The 24,480-nt window shown below is 40.3% G+C and overlaps 1 protein-coding gene across 2 annotated transcripts in view; it reads left to right on the top strand.

Moving 5' to 3' along the window:
- The window catches only part of LOC117263687 (glutamate receptor ionotropic, kainate 5-like), a 417,373-nt gene that overhangs the window by 5,722 nt on the left and 387,171 nt on the right, over positions 1-24,480 (top strand). The window lies entirely within an intron of this gene.

The following is a 24,480-nucleotide window of genomic DNA, read 5'->3' as shown; positions in this document are numbered from 1 at the left end:
CCACAATGAGACACAAAACACCACACTGAGACACAAAACACCACAATGAGACACAAAACCACCACACTGAGACACAAAACCACCACAATGAGACACAAAACCACCACACTGAGACACAAGACCACCACACTGAGACACAAAACCACCACAATGAGACACAAAACCACCACAGTGAGACACAAAACCACCACACTGAGACACAAAACCACCACAATGAGACACAAACCACCACACTGAGACACAAAACCACCACACTGAGACCCAAAACCACCACAATGAGACACAAAACAACCACACTGAGACACAAAACCACCACAATGAGACACAAACCACCACACTGAGACACAAAACCACCACACTGAGACACAAAACCACCACAATGAGACACAAAACAACCACACTGAGACACAAAACCACCACAATGAGACACAAAACCACCACAATGAGACACAAAACCACCACAATGAGACACAAAACCACCACAATGAGACACAAGACAACCACAAAATGACACAAACAGCCCCCTGGCAAAAATGTAGGGGGAAGTTAGGTTAAATTTTGGTGAGGAAACAACTGGAATTACAGGCATGATTTTCCCAGGGGTCACTTGGACACTGACTTCAAGATATGTGAATGAAAATGGGTTCTATATGTACTGACCAGTCCTCCCTAAACTTGAGGTGCTTTGTTCCCAGTAAATGTTTAGTTCCTTACAATCAATGAACTCTTTCAAATTTAAGCTTTGTATTTTTCTTTTTAAGGAAAAGGACAGTCTGCCTATCTGAAGAACAATAAAACCACCAAACATGTATGCATGACACATTAAAAAAGGATTGTTGTGGAACTCAAAATGTTAACTGCACAGGTCTGTGCACATCAAATAATTAGTAATATTAACTTTAAATAAGAAATCAATGTATATCAGTATATGATTCCTTGACTCTCACATTGACATAGTATTCAACTAGCATATGCTTCAACAGCATAAGCTAATCCCTGAAATTCAGGCATGGCTTTTGGTTTTGGTCTGCCACCCTTGTGGAAAAAAATATGTGGGGCATCACTGCCAAGACGCATTGTGATCCAACCACTCAAAGCACTTGCAGAGGTGATGCATTTGACCACATATCTTTTGTAAACGCTAATGTCTCCTGGTGCATCCCGAATAAGGAATTCGTCATCGTTACAGGACATGGTTGTTTTGATGATAGCACGCCAACGCTCTGTAACTTGCCACAAGTTAGACAAAGAGTTGTGTGGCCATCCATCATTTAGCCCTATGGAAGGAAATGCGTTGAATTCTGCAGACAGTGATATCTCCAGCTGTACCAACATAACTGCTAACGTGACTAGCAAGCAGCTAGAAAGAGTGTAGACCCAATAACTGTATGCAAAGATCTTCGATGCTCTAGCTTTAGTGACACAGGCAGTAACAAAATGTGAACACAAGTGCTTGAGATGCACAATTGACGAAGGTGTGAACGCTAATGTGTCTCAGCTGACCACTTGAGTTTGGATCACTGAAACACATGTCAATACCAGGTGTAAACAGACTCAGTGTGTCAGGCTATGGCTGTTTCTTGAAAGTTGTATGCACATGTGCAGATCCAGTATTGAAAAAAGAAAAAGTCTCTGTAAAAATGTTTTCTTTTTTTTTTTATTAGCGCTAATTCAAACCTAACCCACCTAACACTGTGTTATTGCTCAAAGGAATAAATGTAAAATGCGTATCCCTTCAGAAGAAACATATATTCTTACACCCAGTGTATTCATGGCGAGCTCCTTTGTTTTCTCTTGTATGAAGATGTTCTGATGACCTGAGTGAAGGAGACACAACGGCAGAGAGAAAGAGACAAATAGAGAAGCGCTGAGAGGGAGGGAGGGCGAGAGACATGGAGAATGATAACGAGTGTGTCCTCGAGTCAAAGGATCCCTGCAACACAGAGAAAGGTAGCGAAAAAGGAAGGTGATAAAACATAGAGAAAACTGATTTAAAAAGAATGCTGTTGACTGATGGAGCTGTAAATACTCCCCTGATGGCGTCAGATGATATCAGGAGCTCAGATCTCTGTCCTGCTTCCCTTTTGTCTCTGTGTGACTTCAGTTTATTAACCTACATGATGCCAGCAGCCATATATCACCTCTCACCCCTCAGTCTGTCCTCTGCTCGGCTTGTATAGGGAGCGGCATTCATCATGTCTTACACGCCAGATGACATCAGTTAGAAACTCCATCACTGCTGTTTGAAAAGCCATTCGCACAACAGATATGGCTGCTGTTGACGGGCGAGAATGAGCCGTCACAGTTTATGTAGGGCGAAGAGAGGGATGTCAGGCCTTGCACTTTCATGTTGGAATTAAAGCGCATGTGGGCAGCCTTTTACGAAGTGAATGTGGGACAAATGATTGGCAGCTCAGAGGGAGATAAAATGGTGGCTTTTAATTGGAGGCTTTCAGTAAAACTAGATGGATGAAATGAAATCACAAAAGACCAATAGATGTACAAAGAGTCTGGAGTTTAATAGTTTTTTTATTGAATGGAAGAAAATCATTTAAACACAGCATGTTCATCCTGCTGTCATACAAAGATGGAATACTTGAGGAAAACTGGAGAGCTTTAAAGGGAAAAATCGCCACCTTTTATGTGGATGTCCAGTCAGTGCTGATGGTAAATGTTATCATTTGAAGCAATAAATTCCTTAGTACGTGCTATGCTGACTGAAAAAAGCATAGACCACCCACTCATGGAGTCATGCAGTGTCTGCATGTACCAGGATGCACTGTGTGTTAGCTTCTGACATTCATCCATGCTTTGCATTTTGAGAGCGGAAGTAGGGGAAAGCCAGTGGTGGATCTTCCTATAGGCAACATAGGCAGCTGCCCAGTGTACCAGGCAGAGTGGGGTGCCAAATTGCCCCAATGTTGTTAAGACTAAAAGTGTATATGGTCCCCGATAGTGAGGAGGCATTTGAATCTTGTGTTGCTTTGGTACAAACCGAGTTTTGAACTTCTAAGGCCTGGATCACACAGAAAACATTTCAGCAGCTGGAGGCGGCTTTTTGTAACTACTCAATGAAATTGAAGCTTTTGGCTCGCCGTTGCAATACTCCTCGCTTTTCTGGGTTCTAGGCGCCTGGTGTTTTCACTGTGGCACTCTGAACTCCTCAAGTTGAAAAAACTTCAACTCAGGCTGGAAACGCATTCCACGTCATCTCTTTTTTTTTTGTCATCTTTTTTTCCCATTGGAGGCGGGCCTTCTGTGGTGGTCACAACAAGTAGTTTACAGTAGTAAACAATAGAGGTGAAACTGGTGGAAGAGGTAACTGGATACCCAGAGCTATACGGTCCGATAACAGACAGCAGGTTGTCAAACTGCCCCAAAGTCATCCTAAAATATGCCTGGAAACAGCCATCATGGAGGTGAAGCTCCTGGACCAACTGGTACTGCCCATGATACACGCTCTTTTTTAGGGTCTCATGTACCCACACAGATCTCTGTTTCCCTGTGCCCAACAAACTATTTGCTGACAGTCTCACCCTCAACCAGAGCTACAGCAGGTACCCTCTGCCTGAACATTTTAGGAACTAGATACTAGTTACTGTTTTGCTTTTTGTGTGATCTGGGCCTAGATATTTCAAACTTTAGAGTTCCCAGCTTTTTGAATAGCCATTAACCTTTAAGGCCACAACTTTAAAGGCATCCTAGCTGGGTGCGCTTGTAAATTGAAAATGCTACATTTGGAAGATGGCTTAATTGGAAACTTCCATAGTAATTGTGTCCATGAGTTCACTGCATTTTTCATTTGTTTGAGGAAAATTTGAATCACTACCAACAAGTGCCTGACAAGCACACAAACCAAAGAGCTCAAACAGTTCAGAGTATAAAGCATGTCTGTGTGAGCTCTGCAAAAAGGGACAAAATTAGAGTAAAACTAAATGTTACTCTGGTTCACTGACTGTGACAAATCACACTCACAGGGGACGTCATTTGGTCTGGACGTTAAATTTCAGAGTGAAGGTTTTCAGTCACAGATGGTTCATGTCTCAGATGATCAGAGCTGGACGGAACAGGACAAGCCAAACAGAAAAGTTTAAATAACATAACATGAGCTTAATATTGCTAATGTCGATTTGTACAAAGTGCAAACACATTTCTGTCTCACAGAAATATTTGTAATTCAGACAAGAAAGATTTGCATGTAGGGAATGTATAGGTGGGTGGGCAGAGAAAATAGGTGGGTAACAAAATGGCTCAGAACATAAAACAAAATATAAAGAACAGAACATGGAACCATGTACTCAAAAATACACAGCATGTGATATTTTCTAACTGCAGGGACTGCATGTACTATACCGAGCAGCCTAAACAGAGAAGCACACGGTTCACTTTCCATCTAATTTAATGCATGCCGTATATGTCAAAACACTCCCACATGCCTGAGCTTTTAATACAATAACATTTAGACCAGAGTGTTTTTACAGAACTGTAGAACTGACATTTCAAGAATATTTTGAAAAAAATGTACAATCCTCCTTTCATACCTGCTGCTCTAATGATGCGTCACACATCCTACAGACGAGTGTTTCAACAAAACTAACATTCAGGCCAAAGTGGTTGGGCTCTTAGAGTCAGTCACCCTGCAAACCTGTGACTTTCTCAGAATAAAGTGGACTCTTAACAGCTATTTGAGCCCCTCTGGCTCGAGTAGCTCTGAAGAGTTTGACCACACACTCCTGCAACTGCATTAGCTATTCATTCCATGCATTCATCTGCACAGACCACAGGTCAGCGGCAGTGGCTTTCAAAGTGCTCATTTTAAAGACCTGCCACTTCCAGCTGGGCTGCAGAGGGACTCCAGCTGCTCAGGCACAAAAGTGATTAGAGGCTTGATAAATTGATTGAAATTGTTTGTTTATGCCATTTCATCTTGATTATACATGTACTCCATGTAAAATCTACGAAAAAGAGTTTCTAAGTATATTCAGCAGGAGCAGACATAAGAAAAACAGAAGCTGTTAATAAGGGTGAATTTTTAATTTGCTCAGTTAGTGCCAAAATGAAGGCGAAAAGACCATGATTAAGCGTGGAATGGCAGAGCTCAGTTATAACACGCACAAAGCCTGGCCCTTTTTTTGTTGATTATCTAACTGAGTTATTTCTGGCCAGTACATATTGGGCCCCATTTTAATCATAAATTGGTTGCCCAAAACTAAGATTAAAATTAGGCAGAATATCTGCCAGATTAGGTGTAGCTTGATGATATCAAAGAACTAGTACGACAAATGCCGACTGTTGCATCACCTCATTTTTCTTCTGTCTTGGCCAAAAAGCTGCACTTGAACACACCACAAAGACTACAGCCGACGGCTGACTGGCACGCGCATGCCCCTGCATGAGAGGAAATAACTCTCCATACCAGCAGGCGGCAGGAGTCTGTATTCCTCATTTAAAAAGGAAAACCTGAAGACCGACAGGGTGGATTCAAGATAGCTATTTAGCATATTACTACATGCATTTATTTTTGCTGTAAATTCGGGCAATTTTACATGGGGGTCTATGGGGATTGACTGGCTTCTGGAGCCAGCCTCAAGTGGCCATTTAAGGAAATGCAGTTATGGCTTTTTCGTGATGGCTTCATTTTTCAGCCCCAAAGATTTTACGGGTCCATGTCATTGGTCTGACAGCCCATTGGTTCAACATCCCATTAGTCCGACTGTCCGCGGTACTGAATGGCTTGTGGCGGGCGTATGGTGTGCCGCGACCGGCTCTGGGTCAGCTGGGAAAGGCTTGAGGCGAAGCAGGCTCACAGCTTATGTGTTTGTCACTTTCTTTTTCATTTTAACCCACACCATGATCTTTTCCTGACCCTAACCAAGTGGTTTTTGTGCCTAAACCTAACCAGACCTTAACCACAGGGCATCATGATGATTTCGGAACAGACTTCGAAACAATGGGTTTAATATGGTCGGAACAATGGGATGATGAACCAATGGGCTGTCGGACTAATGGGCAGTTCCCGATTTTACCGTAAAGGAGTCAAGATGCTGAACTGGCCGAAAATCCACCAACAAGGGGCGACCAGTGCCAACAGTGCAGGACACACCACAAAAACTAGGGTGACAGACACTCGTAAACAGTAATCATTAACTGACAGTCAATCGTTGACTTGGTGTGTCAGGGCCTTAAAACATCAGCTGTTCACAGTTATTGGTTTTCCTCCAACATGACTGCCAGGTGATGTGGTGTCACCTGAAAGATCTTGATACACACATAGACTAAACCAGTTTTTGAAATGTGTAAGGACATTATATTGTGCTGTAGGGACACGGATGTTGTCCTTAGATGCAAGCCTACGTTGTCTCTGTGATTACAGGTGCATGTCCCCACAGTATCATGAAAACAGTCTGCTGTGATGTGTCTTAAAAGTTGCCTGCTGCCTGCAGCCCTCTTCATGTCGAACTTAAGAGCTTTGCTCGACCATCGAGCAGTCACCCCACAGAGCCCCCACCCCCATCATGCCGGCGCTGCAGCACCCGATGGGTTCTGACAGAATTATGTAACCAGGACAGTGTTAGTGAAAAGTGTTACAGTACCCCGGACGTTGTTGACAGGTGACCTTGGGCTGAAACACTGCAGAGAGCTGCTTGTTACGTTTCGCAGCCTGTACGTTACATTACATAAACATAATGCAGCAGCATCAGAGAACTGGAAGCTCATGTGAGAAACAGATACATCCCTTTAGATTTGAAGCTGGCAAGGCTTTTAGCAGGCAGCATGCATCAGTTTGTCCACAGCTTGGATTCAGATGGACAAATGTAAACCTTTGTTGGATGGATTGACACATTGTTCTGCAAAGACATTCGTAGTTCACAGATAAAGTATCCTTATAACTTTGGTGATTACTGAACTTTACATGTAGTACCAAGTAGCACCATTTATATGGTTACAATCATGGGCTGTAAAAATAATGGATGTGGCTATCATGATGAACTCTGAATTTCAAACCAAGCCTTGAATTTGATGTTTTGGCTGTCACCATTTCTTTTTTTTTTTTTGTTTTTGGAGCCAGAAGTGATCCTATTTGGGCAAGAGGCTGTTACTGTGGAGCAGGGAGGGGGGATCTAACTGAGAAGCCATGGTACAGTATCGAGAGAGAGCCTGTCATTCAAAGTAGCTCTGCGCCTAATTACGTTCTACTTTAATCATGTTTATTTCTGCTGTTAAGTTGGGCATTTTAACATGGGAACCCATGGGTATTTACCCACTCTTGAAGCCAGCCTCAAGTGGCCATTAGTGGAACTGCAGTTTTTGGCACTATCGTGTTGACTTCATTTTTCAGCCCCAGTGGTTGATGCTTGGTCACAATTTAAATTCATCCAATACTTAAGTCTATGGCAGTGTTTCTCAAATGGAGGTTCAGGTCCCCCTAGGAATACTTTGCAGTACTACAGGGGGCACATGAGTTTTTTTTGAATTTGTTCATTAATAATTTAAAAAAAATAGTACTACATAATTCCTAAAACAATTACACCATTAAATGTTCAATAAAAATAATAAATATATATGTAAATATAAGTTTGGGAAAACACATTTTATATTCAGTGTTTCTATTTTCAGAAACAAACATTATTAGGTATACATTTTTGAAAAAAATGTTTGAGAGCCACCCGTCTATGGACCATCAGTGGACTTCTAAGCCTTATGATTTGTTTATTAACATGTCAAGAGGCAGGTTGTTCTGCACTGTACATACATTTTTTCTACAAAAAGTAATCCTATGTAATCGTGAGACAATAATTTGTGTGTAACCCATGAATTTGGCAAGGCTGCGATCACGTGATCGCACATGATGGAAGCAAAGCAGGAGGCAGGCTTTGGTGATAGCTTTACTAACCTACACAATTTTCTGTAATGTCATTAGTGGGGCGCCGATTCATAGGATATCATACAAACAATTGTGTGTGCATTTTCATAGGATATTATATGAATAGTTGTGCCACGATGCGTTGCAAGAATATTCATGGGAAACTTGGGGTGTTAACTTAAACTAGCCTTGGAACCAGATGATTCTGCAAGCTCAGGTTTTATCTGCTCTGGCAGATGCGTCTGGCCCCCCTTCCCTTCAGAAAGAGTTCCACCTGATCTGGCTCACTCTGGGCTAATCACAACCATTTATCTAATATGCAGCGTGTCAGACATGACAACATTCAGAGCCTTGGCACTTCACACAAAATGTGTCCTATTTTAGCTTACGCACAGGCGGGGGGCTCTATAGCTAGCATAAACCTAACTTAGTAAGAACGAGCGTCATTGAAGCATTTTCAAAAACAACCAAGATGGCTGCAGCTAATGTGGAACTGTCTGCTGACGCTCCATTTTCAAATTCTGATGGCAAAAACAGCAATACACATTCACAGACATATTGATGCTACAACATCACAGCTCATCTCTGCAAACTGTAGCCTGTTTATATTTGTCTGTTGCTCTGATTGGTTGGAAGTCTATTTAGTAGTGTCCAGAGGCCTTTTGGTCATTTTGATAATGCCCCTTGGAAATCAAAAATGAACATGTTGTCATCCCAAGTTGTCACATTGTCAGTAGATTTTTACATACAATTTACGCACCAGGTATCCTCCTGCATCTGCTGTTAATGTTTCAGGATGGCACAACCAACACCAGGATATCAACAAAAGCATGTGGTTAGGTTAAGGCAGCATTAACATGTGGTTAGATTTTCAAAAAAGCATCATGGTTTACATATATTCACATGGGAAGAGAACACCAGGCTCTCAGGTGAAAGTCCGTGGTTTGCTGGACTCATTCCCCACCCCTTCCACCCACTGTATGGGGACTTTCCAGCACCTTATGTCAGGGGTGGAAATCCTGGGGGGGGACAGGGGGGGACATGACCCCCTCTCAAGTAAAGCTGTACCCCCCTATAATAATTTGAGACACAATTAATAATTTTTGAACAATGCAGTAGTATTTATTGAAAGCACAATGTAAGCAGTGCTCATTATAATCGCGCAATAATGTGCTATTTAAATCTTAAAAGATTTAGTCCCCCCCTCCCATTCCTAGTAGTGGTATATCCCACACTCTTTCCAACGGCCGGGGCTAGGCTGGACCCGGCTGCCCACATCGCGCATCGCAGGGTAAGAAGTACACTCAAACAGACACGTTACAACACATCCCATTTACTGTTACACCAAGCCCCAGGCCCAGGCTGATAATATAAACTGTCTGCAACATTTCTCCTGCATTGTTCAAAAGCCAAAGTTTAGTGATAGTCAGAGAGGACAGGAGAGAAAGAAGAGGGAGAGGACAGGACAAGAGCAGTCAGTGGCGGAGCGGCTCGTAGCTAATGGCTACCTGTCTGTAGGCTCTCCACCTGTCAGTGAGACAAACATGAGAGACGTGCAGTTTAACCGACGAGGAGCGGTCATTACGTGCAACTATTACACATGGTTGTGAGGTGCGCAGTGGCAGATCTCACAGGACACTGTTTATAAACCAGTTTACCAGTTTAAGTGCAGGAAATGTTTAGTTGTTAAGCCATTTCTCATAAGTACAGACATTCACTGTATATCCACTTTTCTACATGTGGCTGCTGCTGGCTTGAGTCTTGACTCTCTCATTATCAATAACTTGCAATGCTGAGATAAATGTTTAAAGTCCAAAAAAAGTAATTTATTACGAACAGGTCAATAAAACAGGTTTCAAAATTCAAAATACCTTGTAAACAAACGAAATATTCAGTATTACACATTTTCTTTGGTTTCTTTAAGTTATGATCTCACTGCCGGTAAAAAAAAAACAAACGAAGAAAAAAAAAAAAAGGTTTGCTCCTGCAGCCAGCCAGAGACAACGGATCCATTCCACACACCTGAGCCAGAGAAAAAAGAGGGAGAAAAGGAGAGAGATCGAGTTTCTGTCTTTAATGAATGAAGCCTTATTGTTTTGCTGCTATTAAACAATGATAGACATGTTTTCTCCGTTTACTTAATAGCATAAATATTCACACTACTGCGCACGGGGAGACAGAGACCTGCTCTGTTCCAGACACACTCAGCACCTTGGACAGCACAGCGCACCTGACTGTTGTCGATGTGTACATGTTAATTTGATTTCAGTCATTTTGTTTTAAATCTGGACATGCCAGTGCTAAGAAAGGTCCTATGCCTGCCTGTTGGAGAGAGAGAGAAGATTAAAGCGTCAAATTGCGGTAAAAGATGCTGTATAAAAGACAGGCTACAACTTTTTTTTCCCGTGACTTTCTGCACATATCTGCAGAGCTACTCAGCCTCACAACCTTCAATTCAAGTCTCAAAATATTAGAAGAGGTTGAGGAATGTGCTTTCATTTTGAAATGGAAGTGTGTCTGCAGGCTGCGTCCTGAAAAGCAGCACTCGGCTTGACATTTCCAGTTATTTCCTGTAGCTGTCATACAGCACAGCAAACGCTACAGGTGATATTATGCAATAAGTTACTCTGCAGCAATAAAAAAAGCGTATTTTCTTGTGTGCACTGGGCTGCCTGTGTGAGTCAGATCACTGTTGTACAGATTTTAAGACAGAAGCATTTGGTTCCATTTTGTTAAACAGCTCAGCTTGTCAGGCTCCCTCTGTGAGTATTAATGATAATTCTAGTGCAGGTTACACTTCGGAGCAGAGTTTGTGCTCTAATATCAAATCGCAGTAATCACAATCATTTCAAACAGTGTGATGACTGAATGTTTTCGAAGCTGAAATTGTACTGTAATTACTATTCATGCTTCAGTATGCCTGGTGGGCATCAACACACAGTATACACTCTTACTTATTCTCTTGTATTTATTACACGGTTTAGCTTACCGGTAGCCTGCAGCTGCACTTTTGTAGTGGAAGAGGTACGGTCCTGATAATCATTAGCTTGCCAACCCCTGGTTTCTCACTCTGTTTTCATATACACACGGGTCTGAAATATACACACATGCACAAACAGGACCTATAGATGCATTAAATGGAGAGATGTCAGAGTGAGGGGGCTGCCCATGGACAGGTGCCCCAACAGTTGGGAGCATGGTGCCTGGTTCAAGGGCACCTCAGCAATGCTCAGGAGGCGAACTGGCACTTCTCCAGTCCAGTGGACACTCCATGGAACTGGTAACCCTCCAGCTGAGCTACTGCTGCCCCTTAACAGGTGTTTTAACAGGTGTTAATTACTTTTTAAAGAATATGATAAATATTTTTTTTAATGTCTGAATCACTGATTCATTCATTATACATAACCGCTTATCCTGTTAAGGGGGGCTGGAGCCTATCCCAGCTGGCACTGGGCAAGAGGCAGGGTACACCTTGGACAAGTCGCCAGACTATCACAGGGCTGACACATAGAGACAGACAACCATTCACATCTACATCCAATTTAGAGTCAACAGTTTACCTAGCCTGCATGTCTTTGGACTGTGGGAGGAAGCCAGTGGACCCAGAGAAAAGCAACGCCAACATGGGGAGAACATGCAAATTATATGGTATGCAATACAAATTATTGTGACAGGTCTAGTGAGATTTAGACCTCAGTGATAGTAGTTTCAGTGATGTCTGCTAGCAGCCAGAGTGATGCACCTTTTCATGACAAATCCATGAAACTTAACTTTTTATTTTGCCATTGGTGTATTTACTTTTTTATATTACTAAGGCTATAAATGTCCCGTCAATGATAAATCTCTGAAACAATGACACTCTGCTCTATCCACTCGTACAGATATTCACTGTATTGAAAATGTGGAACTAACAGGCAAAAAATACCCAACAATGGAACTTAAGGAATGTTTTAAAGAGAACATGTATAGTGCCACTGACATGCAAACTGATCATACTTTCTGAATATTATTATTATTAACAGTGACATCTGGCATCTATGCCACGTACTTGTAAAAAAGAGAGTGAGTTGCATCAAACAAACAAAATCATCTGAATCCACTCTCTGTATGAAAACACCCCCCGCCACAATGCACTTACTTATTGAAGGACACTGTTGTCTAATGTCATGGCAATGATCATTTTTATGGAGACATGAAAGTGAATCCTCCTTCAGCACACCAGCCTAGTAGCACAATGTACAACCTGGCGGACAGTTTGTTCTTGAGAGGTCGGCTCTCAACATAAGCACTACTTAATGGATGAATATGATAGAGCCCATCAGACTGTCTTTATACAGTATGTGGGAAGCTTCAGGTGAAGTTGAAATGATCTGAAGTCACTGAAACCTTGAGTCTCTTCTCTTCATGTGTACCAGCTTGAATTTCAAGTGCCACCTTGAAGGTAGTGTTCATTAAATATGGTTTCTAATGCAGTGTAGGTTATTCTTTATGCATTATCACCACCACCTTTATATCTAAATGTCATTTTTACCTTGATTTTACCCTTCCATTTCCTCTACAATAGCTTTTAAAGGTGTGTTCAGGCCAGTAGGCGACTTTTAACAAAGCTGTAGTTTAAATAATATTATAGATCCATGACAAAAGGGCACAACTTAGATTACAAATCCATCTGCTACTTCAGCAGCATGGACAACGCCATGGATTTATCAATACACAGCACAGTTGCTGATATTTCAGAGCCATGGTCAGGGCCAAAGATTCTAACTTGCACAAACCTCAGTCAGAAAAAGGATCAATGAGTCAGGCAGACTAGACTAATATATTCAATTAAACAACTCCTCTGCCCCAGAACTCTCTGTTACTAAGGGGGCGGAGAAAAGGGATGGCAGGTTAGCATTTTAAGTCGACAGCATCCCCTCGCAAATAGCCACTGATACAAGACATACTGACTCTTTTATTTCTCAGACTGTAGTCTTTCCTCCCTATGTGTATCCCCTATGTGTATCTAACTGACTCGAGTTGCAATGCTTATCAGAATGCACAGATTTGATTGGCTGAGTAGCTTCATGTGAGATGATTTACAATGCTGTGACAGTTAAAATAAAAAACCCAGTCAAATTTGAATAATTCTCAAAAATTTAGCAGGTATAGGTTTGGGTCAACCTGGTCTCACAGAAATACATGAAATGACCACAGCCTCTTAACAATGAATTATTTGAAGGTGGCATGTAAGGTGTTGATGCAGAACAACCATTGCTCCACCCAGCTTGGTCTTGGCAAGGTGCTGCAAACATCAGTAAGTCCTGAAAACATCAATGCACAGTTACATCTCTGCAGTGTTTCACTTTATGGTTGAGCTTTCAGTCTGTTAGACCTTCGTCAGAGCGTACATCCATACACATATGCTCCGATGAAGGTCTAAAAGATTAAAGGCCCAACAGTAAAGTAAAATACTGCATAGGTGTAACTGTGTAGAGATATTTTCTGCCAGCATGTAAAGTGTTGAAATGATGTGCCATAGCCGATGGCATGCCAACTGAAAGTCAATTAAGATCCTTTGACATGGAGGACACATGAATTTCCTAATTCAGTGATGTCAGACAAACACAGGACTTTCACCCTGGAGTCAGTATGAGTCACGTTTGTAACACGACTAAAAAACAACAATGGATTAAAGATTGTATGGCTAATCAACAATATATCAGTCAAGCAAGTGAATGCATCAGCTGGCGTGTTTGCCTCCTTCCGTGATGGCACATTAGATTGATAGAAGTTGTAAAGACGCTATGCAACCCTTATCTAGTTTAGAATATAACTGAATGACATCTGACGAGATACAGAGTGCATTTTGGGGACGCCTGTGTGTAACTGCACACTGACCCACCACTGGAGAGTCAACAAAGCAACACCCCAAATCACGAAGCTTTTACAGTCTATACTATAACCACACGGTCGCCTTATATTTGCAAGTTTTACTGACAACCGACATGCAAGTTGTGGTAGTCTTAGTAGTAGTCTTTTATCTCTTCTACGGATAAAAGACTACATATGTGTGTATATATATATATACATATACATACACATACATACATACATACATATATATATATATATATATATATATATATATATATATATGTACACAAGTTAAGTAATCAAACTGTCCTAACAAAATTAGGCAGTTAAATATGTAACCCATGTAACAAATGAACCACCGGACACACCTGTATTTTGGTGTTCCTTACAGACCACAACTAGCATGTATTACATGTGAAAACAGGGTGCCTAAATGTGTCAAATACTTACATTTAATGATTTCTAAGACTTTTCAAGATGATTTTTAACCAAATTTAAGACTAATTTTTTAACAAATCATTCATCATTTTTTATTCAGACATTGCAGGTAGGTATAAAGGTAAGTAGTATACATGCAGTCCAATGCAGAGGTAGGCTTTATGTAGGAATATGGTTATTAGAGTGGTTAATCTACATTTTGCCAACACGTAAGTGCAAGTATAAAGTAAAAAGACAGTATAAAGTAGGCTGACCAAACGTCCTGGGGGTGTTTATAAATTGATAATAATGTCCGGTTTTCCTTATGTGTGTGTGTGTGTGTGTGTGTGTGTGTGTGTTAGAGTGCGGCACGGGCCGCATATTTCTGTCCGAACCCGACAGTCATTCTGTTTTGTTATGTCGAAACCGAACCGATCTTGACATTATTTAATTACTAAAGCACTAAGTTTGTGTCACACAGTTGTTATGGTTACAGGCTATTTAACAGGCCGGGCATGCGCCGTAGGTGCTCCGCGGAGAGGGAGACCTCCGTGTTTGAGACGGGAGCGGGAGGCAGGAGGTCTGAGGCTTCCAGCCAGTGGAGAGGGAGAAATATAACAAAATAAGATAAAATAGGAAAAACCTGTCTCCCTCTTTTATTTTATTTTCAGCGTTTAATCAAGGCGGAGGCGGGAGGCGGGAGGCGGGAGGTCCGAGGCTTCCAGCGAGTGGAGAGGGAGGAATATAACAAAATAAGATAAAACAGGAAAAACCTGTCTCCCTCTTTTATTTTATTTTCAGCGTTTAATCAAGGCGGAGGCGGGCGGCGGAAGGTCCGAGGCTTCCAGCGAGGGGAGAGGTAGAAACAAACAGCCAATGTGTGTGTGTGTTCTGTTCAGGTGTTGTCACCTAAATAACAGTGCCCAAGCAATAAACAGGACAGACAATAGGATTTTATTTATTTTTACACTACATTTCCACTGAAAGCTGACCGAATCCGACCCGAGCCCGAATACAATTTATACATTTTTGACCGAACCCAGCCCAACCCGTCAGGTAGGCCTACCGTCGGGACCTGTCGGGACCCGTCGGGACCCGTCGGGCTCAGATCGGGTAGCCACACTCTAGTGTGTGTATGTGTCCCATATCCATAGGGGTCTATCTGAATTTCTGTCTTTGACAGATATTATTTTGTAATATAACTGAATTTTCTATCCATAGCCTACATATAAATTTTAAATATATTAAAATGATAAGGCATCTTTGAGTAAACTGCGAGTATCATTTAAGTAGGCTATGTCATGGCCGGGCCGAGTGTCCTCTTTTTTGGAAATCAAAATATGGTCACCCTAGTATAAAAGGTGGTTGCCTCTGTTGCCTCACAGCAAGAGGGTTCCTGGTTCAATCCTAGGAGGGATCCCTTCCATGTGGAGTTTGCATGTTCTCCCTGTGTCAGCAAGGATTCTCTCCGGGTACTCCAGCTTCCTCCCACAGTCCAAAGACATGCAGGTTGGGGTTAGGTTAATTGGTGACTCTAAATTGGCCATGAATGGTTGTCTGTCTCTATGTGTTAGCCCTGCGATAGTCTGGTGATCTGTCCAGGGTGTACCCAGCCCCTGCACGACCCCCAAGAGGATAAGCAGTTACGAAAATGGATGGATGGACAGTATTAGGTTCAGTGGTAAGTTTAAAGGTTTGTACAATCAAAACTGTTTACTTTGGAGCAGAAGAGCTTGACTCAAAAAGAAATTGAAAGATTTATTTATTAAATTAGATCAAAGGTCTGTAGCAATTCAGACCTCACAAAGTCAAATTTAAGATTATTTAATGACTTTAAAGGCCTAATATCCATAATATTGAATTTAAGACATTTTTAGACTTTTGAAGGACATGCAGATGCCCTGGAAAGCTATAATAACTGATACATGCCAATAGCCATAGATTTTTGCTCAACAACTATATAGTGGAAAATTATCCCTGGGTGTTAATTTTCATTTAGTTTGTACTAAACTAGTTTTCGAGCTGCAGTTCCTGCAGAGTGGATAAATCCTGTTGATATTTCTCAGATATGTTCACTTCTGTAGTGGTCACAAGTCAACATGATTACATTTATGTAGCAAGAAAAAACATGTCTTACACTGTAACATGTTACATCTAAGGCCACTCTCCCCTACTTGCGTCCTCTACATAGTCACGTCATGTTAGGTGATGTACTTGCGTCATTTTACAATGTACTTACATCCCAAACATAATGAATTTATGAATTCATTTATAATGAAGTTATTTTAACTTGAAAAAAATATTTTTTTCTGAACTTAACCACGTAGTTTTTGGTGCCTAAACTGAACTATACCTTCACCACATAATTAAACACATTACATACAGTACCACTATTCATCATGGTCGTGGTCATTTTATGTATTTCTGTGATAACATGTCCGGGTCTAGACGTATCTGGACTGACGCACACTGCAGTCCGCCTATTAGTGACCTTGGGGAGCATGGAGAGGGATGCCAGATTAACAAGGCACAGACACATTTTTGTCATTTTGCAAACAAGGGAGATGGCATCTCCCCTTTACCCCCCATCAAACTGCCTACTGGTTCAGGCTGAATGTAAAACATGACTGCATACAGTGTCAAAGACAACATGTCAGAATCTGAATCTAGGTCCAATGTTTTCACTCCAATACTGCATTACGAAACACCCAAACAAGGCTGAGCTATGTACCAGTGTCAAGTTTGTCTGATTTGCCACATGCACACTTTTACTGTCAGTGACAGTCAGCCTGTGGTTAATGACTGTTAGACATTCTCTGTGGATTTTATACACATAACACAACTTTTACTGTCACCCCTATGTTCTGTATCACTGAAGAGCAGAACCTCTCAGCTGATTCCCACCCTGACAGACAAATTCTTCCATTAAGTAAACCTGTAGTGCAGCATGAAAGGATTCTGAAATCGACCAAAATATTTTGTCCTTTCTCTTTTCAGCTCAACTCAGAAAGTCTTTATTGATGTGACTTTCAAAAACTATCCCAAAAAGAAAAAACAACAAAAAAAGAAATGGTACTCAATCTCCCTCCAACAGATAGAAGAAGGTAGCCAATATAAATGTTGTTAGGTCTCAAAATACTGATTTAAGATTGGGTATGACATCAGCTTTGGAACAAAAAAAAAACAAAACAAAAAACAATATACACATTTTCTTTGTAGTAATAAAACCTGAACTGGCATTGTTCTTCTAAATTTACTCGATAAATAAAAAATTCATCATTAAGAAAAATCTGGGATTGTAGCAGCAAAATTCTCTTCTGTGAAGCCAGTTAACACAAAATTAAGGTTATGGTTTTAGATGGAGAAAAGACAAAATAGAAATGACTCCACTGAGCAGAGACGATTTTTCTTTGCTATTATTATTACCATCATTATTTAAATTAGAAATAAAAGCACAGCTCAGTGAGTTGGTTTTGTGTGATTTGCAGATAAAATATGAGTTATAACTTAAAGCTATATGAAATAATGGACACAGCTACCATGATGTCACCCATTGCTTTGTGGACGCCCATTTCAAAGGCTGGAGTTCAGCATTTTGGCCATCGCCATCATGTTTTTTTTAGAACAAGAACTAAGCATATTTCGACAAGAGGGTGGAGCTATGGAGGAGTGAAGGGTGGATCTGCTCATAGGCTGTGGAGATGCCTCAGACACTGTCACTCGAATCTTGAATGTGCGTAACATTAAGCATCAATAAAATGTAAACAGATGAGTTATGTAAAAATTCACCCCCTGTACAGTTGTCAAAAAGAGGGAAATTAGCTACAGAGACCGAAAAAGGTTTTGTACTTGGCTGAAAACATGTTTATTTCTGCTGTAAAGCTGGGCACTTTAACATGGAGGTCTATATTTAAGCTGCAAAATCTTCTCAGCTCTCCCTTTGCCTTGTCAATACCGCTGTTGCCCAGCATCAGTACTACTGCTTGCTCTTTCAGCCCCAGCTCCACCCCAGCATCTGACTGGAGGTTTTGGCAAGGGGGGGATATGTAATCATCATCCCCAATATCTCGTGTAAACATATCTGCGGGGAGCGATGAGGCCAGAGTCTAGATGCCAAACTCTTACTATGTTCTGCTGTTGAAATAAACATTTAAAATGTAAGTTGTGTGACTGAACTGCAGTTTTTGGCATTTTCGTGTTGTTGTAATTTTTCAGCTGCAGAGGTTGCTACTTGGCTAAAATTGGGCAAGGTTTAATTTTTAGATTTTTTAAGGTTTGAATTTTTTTTCATTTGACATCTACATTACAAACATTTGTTTTAGCAGTTAAGTTACTATATCTAAAAATCCTGGAAGTCCAAAACTTGAACCTGAACTTGACCTTCAGACAAACCAATTTTGCAGACACTAAAATTTGATTTTGACACCGGGAACTAATTTTATCTTCACAATACATTATATCCTACAGTATGTTTAAAATCCTACAAAGATATCAATACCACTGGGGATGATGGACCTAGACTGGTTGGCCATCTTGTCTTGGCCCCTAAGTTAAAGCAAAGATACTCTATAACAACTGATGATGCATTACAAGTTGTGCCAATGGTAGCAAATGGTATACACTTCCAGTCTCCTAAGGGGCTGTACACATGCCACCTCTTTAACTGCCTGGAAAACGCATGGTCATGCCCTGTGCCAGCTTTAAAGAGTGAGGCGGCAGGTTGCGTCTGAGGTTGCGACCTCACCATTATCATAGCCTATTTACCTGAAATCCTTTGTCTGTTGGCTGTGATTGGTTGTCCCTCATCACATGACATGCAACGCATGCTGCTGTGTTCCAAAAGCTAAACTCACTTTAGCTCAGGGTGCAGCCATTGCACCCTGAAAAAAAGGCGCTCTGAAATGCATGCACGCTGTGATGGCATCATTTGGTGTTCGAGCCTGCCTGCCGCGAGTCTACATTGAAAACAGTGAATCTGAGGGCGCAAAAAACCCAGTATGTGTCCGTCCCCAAGGTGGGTGTGGTTGTCTCTCCTCTGCATCTCCCCACCTTGTTTGGAACTGAAGTAAATGTTGTGTATACAGTAAGACTATATACAGTACAGATTTAATGTCCCTTATTTCGCCACTTGTTTTTATCTGCTAGCATAATGTCTGATAACAACAGAGTGTAAGATCACGTCAGTCATTGCTAGGTCTCTTGAGAGTATGTTGTCAAAACAGAGACATGTCTCAAATAAAGTAAATTTGGACTTACTGATGTAAATTTGAATTAAAGTTTGAATTAGGAGGGTTGACCAATATTTACATCAGTGACTGTGGGGCAAAGGAAACAGTTGTAATCTGTACTCAACTTCACTTTTCCCATTGGAATGAATAGATTCAGGGCTTCTGCTAGTCTCCAAAAGGGGCGGGACTATGGGGAAAACCATGTGACACAGATACCAGAAATCTGCAGTTAAAGCAAGCGGACCTGGAAACAGCAGAGTGATTCTTCATGTAGACATTACCTCCATCTACAACCCACATAGTCTGTAATACAAGTAGCAGCTCACTCAGATCCCAGTTAAAAACAAACTGTTTCTTTGAATCTTTCCTCCCACTCTTCGTCTCTTCTTCTCTTATTTTCCTGATTCTTCATCATGAACATGTGTTTTCTCTCCCACGTTGCTCTTTTCCACAAAAACCTTGTTTCTCCTCCCACTCCTCCTGAGACGACGTCTTCCTTTTGGGTTTACGCGTCTTCTGTCCTCCATATTTTTACTCTTGTCATTTCAATGCTTTTATCAACCCCAGTCATGTCTGCACTTGTCGACTTAATTTCATTTTTGTTGTTTTTTTCAGCTTGAAGAAGTTGTGATTTCCATAATCCTCTTTGTTGTTGTCTTTATCTCAACTGAATAACCAAGTTATCTGCATCACTTCTCTCTGATTTTTTCTTCCTCTCTAATTTATCACTTTTTAATCTCTTCACTTGTGTGGAAACAAACATTTTAAACAGGCTTTTATGCCGAGTGACGTGTGATAAATGCTGAGAGGAGCTAATCAAGTCAGATGGAAATCTTCTATCTCCCAAATGCCTGGTTTCCCCACTAACTGAAAAACAACATCCAAGAGCAACTTTTAGATGAATTAATGTGCGAGAAATGTAGAAAGTAATTTAGTGACAGCGACATGTGGAGTTCATTACTGATAAATATGGAACGCAACACTTGTTTTGACACTGATGAGGGTGAAAACACATATTAAAAAAGGATGAGCAACATCTGCTGATGAGGAGAGGTAAAGTTATACTGTGAGGAGAACCAGTGGAGAACTAGGCAGGTGTCTTAAACCCCTTTCCCGCCAAATGATCTGTGATTCTTGAGCTGGAATTGTTCAGGATTCTTAGAACCTTGATGCTATCAAGTGAACCAGCCTGCGTTTCCACCAGTTTTAAGTGGAATCATTATAATCAAGGATGTGTCGTCAACAGAAGGCGTTGCACAGTGCACAACAGAAGTAAACAGTAACAGCAAAGTCGCTGATTGCACTGATTACCTAATAATAAATAATAAATAATAATAATGAATAAATAAAGTTTTATTTTTGCCCTCCCTCCCCCCCAAAAGAAAAAGCAAGCATGGACCAACTATTAATGAAAGCACTGCACAATTTTTTTTCTCTGGACATTTTCTCACTTGACTTCCAACCCGTCATCACAGCTAACCCTTCAGGTTAAGAAAAACCTGCATTTTTTGGTTCCAGCTGAGAACCACTTTTTCAGGTTACACACCAATTTATTTTTGGTCTAAATGCTCTGAATACTTCAAAATTAGGCACGGTAACAAAAACGGAGCCCGTTCCATGAAGGCTGAAAAGTGGTTTTAGTGAGTGACCAGTGTTAGTTTACTAATGCCGTGTTGTTTCACCTTACAGTGTTTATGAAAGTTTGTTGTCACATATCAGGTAAAACCAAAAAATTGCAGTGATTGAAGACTGGGAAGAGTACTGATACTCACAGTCCCAACATGTGCAAAGATCAGCTCTCTGAGACAGTTGTATTTGCATTGAAATAAATCCAAATTACATTTACAGTGTAAACCAAAAAAATAGTGTTTATGTTTATTTATTTGCTCCATTCTTATTATGTGTACCGTTTGTAGAAATTTGAAAGCTATGATTTTTCAAACATATTCTTAACTGTTTGAAGCATATGTTTTGGATTATACTGCTGGGATTAGAGGCCGTATGCCTTGTGTGGGAATTTCTGTCATAACCGATGTGCCTGCAAAACTCCTGTGAAATACAGTCATCATCTTTATTAGTTTCTGATGAAAGTGCAGGCATATGACTCGTTCAGCCATTCATACATCTTTTAATGAAATATTTTACAAATCATGCTACGCACCTGGCAGGCCAACGTCTTCTTTTATTTGTTGCCATGCGATATTGGTCCCGTTTTTGTCAGGTAATGTTCGAAGGACATATTCCAAACTACCAGATGGTCTCCATGGCTGCAGATAGTTTCTATCAGGTTTCTATCCACCAGTAAAGAAAAACAAGAAAAAGCAATATCAAAAAGAAATATCTCTATGTGTGAATCAATGCAAAACAGTGGCATAAGATATTTTCTGAGTGTGAATATGCATCAAAATTTAGTAGGCGGCATGGGATGGTAATCGTGAGGCTCATTGGAAATATGTACATCTCAGAACTGGAATCAGTTACTTGATATGCCTGAAATTAGTTTGACAAGGTCAATATTTATCTGCGATGCTTTTTAGTGATGCTTTTCTTAATAATGAAAAGCTCAATGTTGGGTTTGTTTAGAGAATTTGTGTCTGTTTAGGACAAAAGACAGTCAGCTGATGATATATGGGTGAAGCAAAAACTGTATACTTTGATAATGATAAAAACTAAATAAGGTACAGAGAATTGTGTTGTATATAATTTGTCTAAAAATCGATTTTACCTTCGACTGTTGAAACTGGATGGAAAGAAAAGCGGATCTGTCCAATGTGCTTTTTAAATGACATAAAAGATGAGTTTTGTTTTCTACTGTTTTTTAAATTGTGAACTGTGTGATGATTTGTGTAAGAAGATTAAGAATAAATTTTGATTTTTTACATATGTAAAATTTACAAAGACTGAGAGATCTGTTCACACTTGAAATGTGAAAATTAGCCAGTTATCTGGAAACAGGCAGAAAAAAATTGAGTGAATATGTAAATGTTTGGTAATTTCTTGTGTGAACAGTTTGTTTGGAATGATGTTGTTTTTTTTTTTTTATTTGTTTTAGTTTCTTTTGTGTTTAATTTAATTTCCTTTTCAGCATGTTTGGTTTTGTACATGCAAGACTGAAGATGATTACAAAATGATAGTGTCTTGTGATCTCATATGGAATGGGCCAAAAAAAGAATTAAAAAATAAATGACTGAATGAATGAATGAATGAATGAATGAATGAATGTATGAATTGCTAACTGCGATATACACTAACACTAAATTGAGCACATTTTTGCTACCTCTTTCAATACAAAAATAACTTGAAAAGGTAAATGATGCTGTTGCAGTTAAGTTACATTACTTACATCTTATCTTACTATATAATGACAAAAACTCTGTCTGTGTCTGTTCCATGTTTTTCTCCTCACTGACTTGGTCAATCCATGTGAAATTTGGCACAGTGGTAGAGGGTCATGGGAGGATGCGAATGAAGCAATATTACATCAATTGGCCTAAGGGGGGCGCTAAAGCAACTGATTGAAATTGCAAACTTTGAATGGGCATATCTCATGCCCCGTATGTCGTAGAGACATGAAGCTTTGCACAGAGGTGCCTCTCCTCATGAGGAACACATTTGCCTCAAGAACCCATAACTTCCGGTATACAGATTTTCCACCATTTTGAATTTTTTGAATAACACTTCAAATCGATCTCTTCCTAGGAAGTTTGACTGATCTGCATGAAACTCAGTGAACATAATCTAGGGACCAATATCTAAAGTTCCCTCTCGGCAAAAGTTGGAAAACTTACTAAAACTGAGCTTCTATAAGGCAATGAATATTGCGGAGGGCGTGGCTCATCACATAAAGGTGTATAATATCTCAAGGGTTTCACTGATCGACACGCAACTTTGTAGGAATATGACCACACATAATCTGAGGGGACCCCTCCATTATTGACCCCATCAAACAAAATGGGGGCGCCAGAGAGCTAATTTCTTATCTAGGCCTAACCGCCATATGGATTTTCACTAAACTTGGTAGATATGTAGAACAGGACGCCTCAAGGTGACTGGAGAAATTTAACTGTCTCGTTTTTTTGCCTCCGTGCTGGCATTAGCAGTGGCTGCAGGCATATATTTTTGTGGTGTCTGTCCACATGTACATGTGAATGTATATGTATTCCTGTGAAAGTGATATCTCAAGAGCGCTTTGAGGGAATTTCATCAAAGTTGGCACAAATGTGCACTTGGAATTAAGGATGAGCTGATTGGATTTTGGTGGTCAAAGGTCACTGTGACTTCAGAAAACATGCTTTTGGACATACAAATTCTTCCACTAATTGTGATTAAATGTCACAGACATGTCTAATAGAATAATAAGAAAGAAGTGATGACATTTTATATCCAAAATGTCAAAGGTCAACTTCACTGTGACATTGTAATGTTTTGCAAAACACTTTTTTGCCATTATTTATTACAGCTGGCTTAAAATAATCAATGTATCCAATTCAAATCTATCTTAATTTGAATGACCTGATATTGATTAATAAAATCTGAGATCGATCGTTTAATATTCACTTCTTCCCACAGATGTGTGAAGCTTTAACCCTGTTAATCTCACTGGTAGTAAATGTACAGTATTAGCTATCAGATAATCTCTTTCATATTTTAGCAAAAACTTCAGTTGTAACTGCAATATCTCCAATCAAATCAACATCAATTTCAAATCGAACTGAAACAGAAATCGAATCGAATTGGGACCTTGTTAATCGAAATCGAATCAATTCAGGAAATCAGTGGTGATACCTAGTAGTGATGGCCAAATGAAGCCTCATGAAGTATTTTTTTTATTTTATGAGCCCACTAGATGGCGCTCTTGGTTTGTAGAGAGAGGCTCAAAGAATGACAATTCAGTGTGCTTTCAACCTTTTGCTGAACAAAAAGTGCCATCTAGTGGGCTCATAAAATGAAGAAAATGCTTCATGAGACTTCATTTGGCCATCCCTAATACCTAGCCCTATTATTCATCGTCATTATTCATCTTAGGAACAGAAGGCAAAACATTTGGTCAGATACTGAATTATTGACACTAATCTCGGGTGTCCACCTTGAAAACGTGCTAACTGTATCTTTTCT

This window comes from Epinephelus lanceolatus, chromosome 16, assembly GCF_041903045.1.
Source record: "Epinephelus lanceolatus isolate andai-2023 chromosome 16, ASM4190304v1, whole genome shotgun sequence".
Classification (NCBI taxonomy): Eukaryota; Metazoa; Chordata; class Actinopteri; order Perciformes; family Serranidae; genus Epinephelus; species Epinephelus lanceolatus.
The sequence above is the reverse complement of the archived record's forward strand: the minus strand, read 5'-3'. Positions and strand labels throughout refer to the sequence as shown.